The sequence below is a fragment of the Sorex fumeus genome, unplaced genomic scaffold (genome assembly GCF_029834395.1).
Source record: "Sorex fumeus unplaced genomic scaffold, SorFum_2.1 ptg000169l, whole genome shotgun sequence".
Taxonomy (NCBI): domain Eukaryota; kingdom Metazoa; phylum Chordata; class Mammalia; order Eulipotyphla; family Soricidae; genus Sorex; species Sorex fumeus.
Genome location: NW_026606226.1, coordinates 7,081,305 through 7,088,027, shown reverse-complemented (window position 1 = coordinate 7,088,027; position 6,723 = coordinate 7,081,305).

The following is a 6,723-nucleotide window of genomic DNA, read 5'->3' as shown; positions in this document are numbered from 1 at the left end:
AAGCGACCAGTGCTGGCGTGGATGTAGAGGAAAAGGTACACTCTTTCACTGTTGGTGGGAATGTCCACTAGTCCAGCCTTTCTGGAAAATAATATGGACAGTCCTTCAAAAACTAGAAATTGAGCTTCCATATGACCCTGCAATACCACTTCTCAGAATATATCCCAAGGATGAAAAAAAGCACAGTAGAAATGACATCTGTGCCTATATGTTCATTGCAGCACTGTTCACAATAGCCAAAATCTGGAAACAACCCAAGTGTCCTAGAGCAGATGACTGGTTAAAGAAACTTTGGTACATCTATACAATGGAATACTATGCAGCTGTCAGGAGATACAAAGTCATGAACTTTGCTTATAAATGGATAGACATGGAGAGTATCGTGCTAAGTGAAATGAGTCAGAAAGAGAGGGACAGTCATCAAAGAACTGCACTCATTTGTGGAGTATAAAACAACATAACATGAGGCTGGCACCTAAGGATAGTAGATACATGGGACACGTAGATTGCTTCATATCTAGAAGCCTGCCTCATGAGCAAAGGGAAGAAGGCAGCTGGAATAGAGAAGGGATCACTAAGAAAATGATCGCTGGAGGAATTGGTTGGGATGGGAGATGTGTGCAGAAAGTAGATAAAGGACCAAACATGATGACCTCTCAGTGTCTGTATTGCAAACCATAATGCCCCAAAGTAGAGAGATATTATGGGGAATAATTTCTGCCATAGAGTCAGAGGGAAGGTGGGAAAGGGGGGGGTATACTGGGGATATTGGTAGTGGGGAATGTGCACTGGTGGAGGGACGGATGTTTGATGTGTGATTGTAACCCAGACATGAAAGCTTGTAACTATCTCATGGTGATTCAATAAAATTTAAAAAAAACTTAGGTACACAGATCTTTGTGACTGAAATCACCAGGCCTTCTGGAAGTCAGGATGGGCTACCTTGCCCCAACTCCCTGTACTTCTAGAAGCCCTGGCAGTCACGCTCAAGTACCACCTCCCCGCCATGTATGCTCATCTTCTGACTATGTTCCAGAGACTCATAAATAAATCTTGAAAAAGATCAACTACCCACTTGTGACTGAGATGTCCAGAGCACCCTGGTGTGCAGTGGGTCAGACTAGTGCCCACCCAAACAGAGCCCCGGAAGCCACCCAAAAAATCACCACCATGCCTCTGGAGAGACTCCATCATCTCAGAACCAAGTTCACCAAGAAATTAACCTGCCAAAAATTTAAGCTATTGGCTCAAGCAGTAAGTGAAACCTCTGGACAAGAACTGAGTGCTGAAAGTAGGTAAAGAGATAAACATGATAACCTTTCAGTACTGTATTGCAAACTATAATGCCCAAAGGGGGGAGAGAAAGAGAGAGAGAGAGAGAGAGTGAGAGAGGGAGAGAGAAAAGCATGAGAGAGTAAAAGAAGAAAAGTCCCTGCCATAGAGGTAAGCTAGTGGGGTGGGGGGAGGTGGTGGGGGGGAAACTGGGAACATTGGTGGTGGGAAATGTACACTGGTGAAGGGCTGGGTGTCAGAACACTGTATGACTGAAACCCAATCATGAAAAACTTTGTGTTTCTCATGGTGATTCAATTAAAACATTAATTAAAATAAAAATTAAAATTCCCAAATGATTTGAATCTGCAAGCAAGGCTGAGAAAACCTGTTTTAGTTTCCCACCAAAATGATTTGAATAGAAGTAGCCTTGACTTTACAAAAAAAAATACTTTCTCTTAAGATTTTTTAGAGTTCCCACATTACATGTAAGTATATTTTAAATTCTTTTTTTCTTATAACACTGTAAGTTCATTCTGCACCCAGTACAGACTGTCTGATATGTCCAGGATACAGGCATCCCAATTTAGAGCTTGTATTAGAAATTCTGACCCGCTGGAGTTCTCACTAAAGCTCCTCTGAGGACCACATGAGGGAAGCTGGCTGTCGCATGAACAAGGCTGCCATGGTGTTCTAAGTCGTTTTCAGGTCTAGGAACGTCAGAGGCACTACCAGGAAAGGTCCAGGTCTTTCTTCTTGGAGACAGAATGCTAACAGTCATAAATTCATTACGTGCTCTTTTAAAACTAAAATCAAATTTTTTATTTATTTATTTATTTATTGAATCACTGTGGGAAAGGTTACAAAGCTTTCAGGTTTATGTCTCAGTCATGCAAATATCAAACACATTTCCCTTTACCAATACTTATTTTTTACCATGAAGAACCCCAATAAAACCCCACCCCCTACCCCTCCCTGTCCCTGTGAGGCAGATGAATTCTAGTTAACACTCTATCTGCTTTGATTAGATTCATTGTTTCAATAAAAGATTCACCACTATTATTTAGAGTTTACCCCCCCCCCCCCCAAATCAGACATGCTGAAAAAGCATTGTGACGTGATTTGCTTTCTACAGCTGGGTTCAAGAATTAAATGTTGGTTTTGGATTTCTGCTATTTTACCTATTGACCCTGGAAGTATTTCTACTGAAAGTCAGATAGTTAAGAAATTGGTTTCTGTGTTCTGGAGTCGTGGCCGTGCTGGAGAGCCGCTCGTGGGGGGCAACTGGTGGCCTCGGTAGGGCGTGAAGGGCGGAGCGAAACGCCCCCCTTCCCATGAGGACTAAAATCAAATTTTACAAAAGGCTTATCCAACCTCATCCAAAAGCAACACTTGGATTTATTTACAACAATGCCAACTCACCTGGCCCAAAAGGTCCTCACAACTGGGGAGCACTGCTGGGAAAGACTCCCAGGACTGCTGAGCACTGCTTAAGAGGCCACTTCTGTAAAATACAAAAACACACATCTGAGGGTTCAGGAGTAGTCCAGTGGAAGAGCATGTATCTAGCATGTATGAGGTCCTGAGTTTAATCCCTGGCTCCACATGGTCTCCTAGCACCATCAGTTGTAGAAGTGGTGGCCCACCCACTGGCCTGAGCACCAAACTTGTTAGATTTATACCACCAGGTCAAGAATCACCAAGAATCAGCCTTCTTATGCCACTGGATGTGGCCCTTATAAAAATAAAAGCCAATAGTGTGAAAAATTACAAATAACTCCACGATTACTACAGCATTATTTACAATATCCAAGAGATAAAAACAACCTAATTGCCCATCCTCAGATGATTAGATAAAGAAGAGTATATATATACATACATACATACATATATATATAATTTTACCATCCTCAAACTAGCGTTTAGTGAGAACTCCAAAAAGAATCTCTGTTTATAAGCTCTAATAAAATTATTAGAATTATTAGAACAATTAATTACAATTATTAGCTACTTTCAAACAATGAAATCCATAGATAGACATAGAGAGTATGATGCTTGTTAAAATAAGAGACACAATGAAACGCCATGAGTTCACTCATAAGTGGCATATAGAGAACAAATGGTTAAACTAATTTAAACAAAAATTAACTTTTATGTTATGAGACCAACAAGTAGTTATCAGAAGTGGGTAAAATGGGTAAGGGGTGTAAATTTTAAGATGAAGGATAGAATTGAACTTTTTGTGATAAACAATATAGTATTTAAACATGTTGATTTCTAATAATGTGCAACTGAAATTTACATGTTATATTTAATGCTACCTTTTTAGAGTAGGCATTCAAAATATAAACATACTCATACTAAATTTGCTGATCCTTTTGGTTGATATGTTGCCTTTCCAAATATGATACCTGGGGATATTTTATAAATAAATAACACAGTTTTCACCTCATCTAACCCGGCAAGCTACCGAGAGTATTCGATATGCCAGACACAGTAACAACAAAGTCTCCAATGGAGACGTTACTGGGCCCGCTCGAGCAAATCGACGATCAACGGGAGGGCCTTTACCTTTTACCTTTACCTTTACCCATAAAGATAATGATGATGTTTTCGTGATGCTTTTAGAAACTCACACAATGAGAGCATTTAGAAAGTGGAAGTTTAGCATATATTTAGGAATGTTTCCGTCTTCATGTGATATTGTTTGTAATAATAAAATAGACATGTGGCTCCCATAAAAACTCACATATTTATATTCTTTTTAGAAAACTAGTATCAGCCATTTTTAGCTTGTTTAAAATTTTCCCAAGAGTTTGAGTGATATTACTGTGATGTGTTAAACAAATAAATAACACTTTAATGAGTTGCAAGTCTAGTTTGCAGCTAAGATGGAAATGCATCCATTTTTGGTAATTTTTTTAGCACAATTAGTGTTTTTTTAAAAAAATTTTGATCAAACATCTTTGTACATACATAATTAAGAAAAACTAATTCTGTTTCATTCTGTGAGTGAATTTCTAAGGGCCACCAAGATAGTTAGGCATTACAGACTTTCTTTTCTTAAATCTGAATAATATTTTACTGTATGTACATACATTTTTCTTAGCAAACTAGGATATTATGCCAAGTAGAATAAGCAAGACACAGAAGGACAAGCATTCCATAATTTCAATTATGTGAGCTACCTAAAATGTCAAATTTGTAGAAGCAGGGGTAGGAGAAAGAAGAAATATTAATCATAGGTACAATATTTCACTTATATAAGGTTAACACATTCTAGAGATGTGATGGACAGCATTGTGCCTATAAACTACTTGTATTTGAGGGGGGAAAATCTAATGTTAAGGGCCCTGACCAAAAATTCAATTATTTTTACCAAATTACAAAAATTTCTTCAAAAATTCAGTAAAAATCATATGAGAAGTATTATCTAAGTCCACTAAAGTAGATGTCATTCTTATCACTTGCAACTATCTCTCTCAGTATTTCCTAAATGGAATGTAACAGAATCTTCCAAATGAGTGAAATTCAAAGAAAAGTTGTTAGGTGCCTCATATTTGACCCACAAAAGAACAAGGCTCATACAAAACAATTATCTATGATTTATGATTTCAGTAAATCCACATTAAGCTTCTACTGAGAGATAGGCACAAAACTAATATTTGGCAAACTTGAGTCACTTGGTTGATGATTTTATTATTTTGTTCATTTCCACCTTCTTCCTCTTACCTTATACTATCTTCTCCATTCTTCATATTTCATTCTGAACATGGACACTGCCATGGATCGACATCTTGCACACCAACACCACGTTACATTGAGCAGGTCACCCTCTCAATAAATCAAGTTCAGACTTCAATAACAAAAAACTGTGGTTAACACAAAATACGTTTAAAAAAACTATCTTCCCTTTCAGCTGAACTTTAATAAAGTTTGAGGGTAAATTTTCTCAAATTTTTTTTAGCCATGTCTTTTACTATAAAGAGAATAAGGGGAAAAAACATTGGTGGTAACAATTAAAGTAAGCTCACACTCAAGAGCCTGGAAATTAAGACATGTGACAGAATACGGTAGGCCATCAAAAATGTTTTATTTTCTATAAAGATTAAAAAATTGTAGTTACAGTGAACTCAAGGACTCTTAACTCAGAAAATCACCAGAAAAGAGAAAACCAGCCTCCAAAGAGTTAGTCTTTCCAAACACTGGAGTTAGAAGGGACTGACTGACCTCTTAAGTTTCCATTTATTCCATTGTGAACTCTGACATGATGAGCTGGATTCCACTGGGCAGAGGACTCTGCATCAGCTCACAAGCCCCTGTGTCTTTTTGAGGGCCTTGAAGAGCTTGCAATGGACGTGAGCAGTGGTTTAATCATGCCCGAACTCACAGCATAAGAAATTACTCATGTAGCAAATAAACAATTAGGGGAATGAGGCCCATTGTTTTTACTTTTTTTTTTTTTGGCATATCATGAGTGTGTAAAGGTCAGAGTTCAGCTGAATCTCACGAAGACAATGTGCATGAGAAACAGACGCATTCCTGATATTCCATTCACTCCCAAAGGAACGATGTCTCTGAATGCAGCAGTTATGTGTACCTAGGTCAAGAACTCAACATGATGAACAACCTGGTACCTGAGTTGCACAGGAGGAAGAGAGCAGCGTGGAACGCCTTCAAGAGCATCGAAGAAGTTGTTAAGAGGACAAAGAACCTCCAGCTCCAGGCACATCTCTTTGACTCCACCATACTTCCTGCATTAACATAAGCCTCAGAGTCCTGGTCCCTATGAAAACGGGATGAGAACTCTATTCGAGTCTCCCAAAGAGGAATCGAAAGAGCTATGCTTGCAGTATCATGCTTCACGCAAGTGAGAGAAGGAATCCGGAGTTCTGAACCTCCGTCAGCGATAGAGAATCAGGGACGCTGTCTCGTTTACCAAGGCGTCAAAAATCAGATGGGCTGGACACGGAATGCAATTTGGAGACGCCTGTTGGACTAGAGCTGTTACTGACTGGATTCCATGGGACGTCAAAAGACCACGTGGCCGCCACCTACAAGATGGCCAGACTTCTTTGTCAAGACCCTGAATGAACGTTTTGAGGATCTTCATGTTCCTGGAGTGAGCAAACGCCATTGGGCTACACTAGCATGAGACAGGGATGGATGGAGACATTACTGGAGCCCACTCAAGCAAATCGATGAGTAATGGGATGTCAAGTGATCAAGTGAACAAAAAAGAAAAAGCAAAAGGGTTAAAAAGGCTTCCTTCAGAGGGGCTGGAATGACAGTAGAGCGGGTAGGGCATTTGCCTTGCACGGGGCAGACCCGGATTCTATTCCCAGCATCCCATATGGTCCCCTGAGCACCGCCAGGAGTAATTCCTGAGTGTAAAGCCAGGAATAACCCCTGAGGAGCATCACCGGGTGTGACCAAAAAAGAAAACAAAAA